This window comes from Panicum virgatum, chromosome 1N, assembly GCF_016808335.1.
Source record: "Panicum virgatum strain AP13 chromosome 1N, P.virgatum_v5, whole genome shotgun sequence".
NCBI classification, from domain to species: Eukaryota; Viridiplantae; Streptophyta; class Magnoliopsida; order Poales; family Poaceae; genus Panicum; species Panicum virgatum.
The window spans coordinates 7,731,296-7,733,804 of record NC_053145.1 but is presented as its reverse complement, the minus strand read 5'-3'; positions in this window follow the sequence as shown (position 1 = coordinate 7,733,804).

Sequence of the window (2,509 nt, the reverse complement as noted above, 5' to 3'; positions counted from 1 at the left end):
ACGTTCTTTCTTTACGAATGTCAGAGGGTACATATTTATAGTCTTGTAGACTTGACGACCAAGTTAAACAAAACCTAGTCCAATACAAAAACTAATCTATCTCTAATGATTATAGATAAAGAGAGCTCATTGGCTTCCGACGCACACAGATAAGAAGAGCCCATCGGCTCTTGGCATGGACCAGAATCGCCTCTTCCCTGGACAATCTGTATAGGCCCATCGGCAGCTTCGGCCCATATCCTTCTCGACCAAATTCTGGTGGTAACACAGCCAATTCACAAGCCTTCTTTAATTTCCGCACTAAGCCCAACTTGCTCTCGGCCCATTAATTAACCCTGTTAATTTATGGCGATAACACATGCCCCCCCCCCAAGTTTCAAAGTATGAATGCTTTGAAACTTTGTATAGTCGATGCCTCAATCTGTATGATAGACTCAGCGCCTCGGCTCTTCTGATGCTGCTCTTCTGATAGCTGATGCTTTACTGATAGCCGACGCAAAGAGATGAATCGACTTTACTCCTCCTGCTAAATAACTTGGATCTTTTGAACAGAAAATAACTTCACTCCTCAAATGATTCTCTCAAATCGCTCAATGTGTATGATTCCTCACCAAAACATTATATTGCCTCCTTTCTCCCTATCTCTAGTATGACTTTTTGTGGAGTTCAGGGTAGGAAATGAAGAGGTAGCATACTCGGGCCGCACATGTTGCAAAGTCAAAGAACGGATCCAATAGAGAAAGCAAGTCATACAATCAGATCAAGATGTGCATGTGTGTGGAATTTTTGTGGCTGGAACTCGCATCCCCCTTTTGCAGAACTCTCCCTTTTATCTTTTGCTGAGATATGAGCTGTCTTTCATTCTTCTTTCTTCTTTTTTTTTCTTCTCATGCTTTTTGGGGCACAGACATTTATATTTTTTTCTTCTTTTTTTACATAGCCCAAATCTTTCTACATGATGAATATAAAGAGTTCTGTCAAAAAAGGAATGAAGCATTTTTATGGATGGAAGGCATATACTTGCATAACTTCTAGTGTAGAAGTCAGCATATGAGTGGTTGAGTACATGAAGTGTACGTGATCTTGATCTTAAAAATATGAAGCGAATCTCACAAGGATCACAAAGAATTTGACAATGCTCAATGCAAACACAAGCAGCATATGTATAAAGGTTTTAAATGTGTATATATGGCTCTGGTAGGAATTTATCATATCATTGAGGAGCTAAGCTATTTAAATTCAAAATTCCCAAGTATTTTGTAGTAAGAAATAAAGTTTGCTCGTCATAACGGTATCAGCAGTGTTGGCGGCATCGGCAATTTGTTGGTGATCTCCTGTAGCTTCCCGATGCTCTCAACAATTGGTCGATAGAATAGATCCTGCTCTTTTTTATATGCTGGAGGTGATGGCAACGCATCGGCTTTCCTTAATGTTACTGTTCCTGGAGGTGATGGCAACGCATCGGCTTTCCTCACTGTCTCTTGAGGCGATGGCAACATATCAGCTCCCCACACAGTTCCTGGAGGTGATGGATTTCAACTCAACGTGTTGGCCTTTTATAATACAGCCAGATGGATTTCATCGGCTCTTGTTATTCGCCTTCCCACATGCTCGGAAAATATTTCTTGAGGTGTTGGCCATTGACGGCTACAAGAAATTTGACACCGTCCAATTCTTCAAGCATGTACGCATTTCTAGATAGGACCTGATCAACCTTGTACGGCCCATGCCAAGTTGGAGACCATTTACCATACTTCCTATCTTTAGTTCCCAATGGTAGCACTGCCTCCCAAACCAGGTCTCCAACCTGGAAATTTTTTGGGTTGACCATTTTATTGTATGCACGAGCGACTTTAGCCTTGTTTTCCTTGATCTTCTCAAGTGACCAAAGTCTTAACTCTGTGAGATCCTCCACATTGTCGCTCATCAAGGCTGCATACCCCTTAGCCGACAGATCATTCTGGAACTCAACACGCCTCGATCCGGCCGTGATCTCCCATGGCAACACAGCGTCTTGACCGTAGACCAGATGGTATGGTGACGTCTTGATGAATCCGTGACATGAAATACGATATGCCCACAAAGCCTCTGACAACACCTCGTGCCAGCGCCTAGGATATTCATCGATCTTCCTTTTGATCAGCTTGATAAGGCTCTGGTCGGATGCTTCAGCCTGTCCATTAGCCTGGGCATAATATGGGGATGATCTGATCAGCTTGAACCCCGTGTCATCGGCGAACTTCCTAAATTCCTACGATATAAAGACCGATCCTCCATCGGTCGTAATGGTCGGGGGAATCCGGAACCTATGAATGATGTGCTCTTTAACAAAACTGATCACATCTTTCGATGCCACCGACCTCATGGGTACCGCCTCCACCCATTTTGTGAAATAATCCGTGACACCCAACACCCATCGGTGATCTTTGCTGGATCGCGGGTTGATCTGGCCAATCATATCCATGGCCCAACCCCTGAACGGCTATGGCTTAATGATAGGATTCATTAC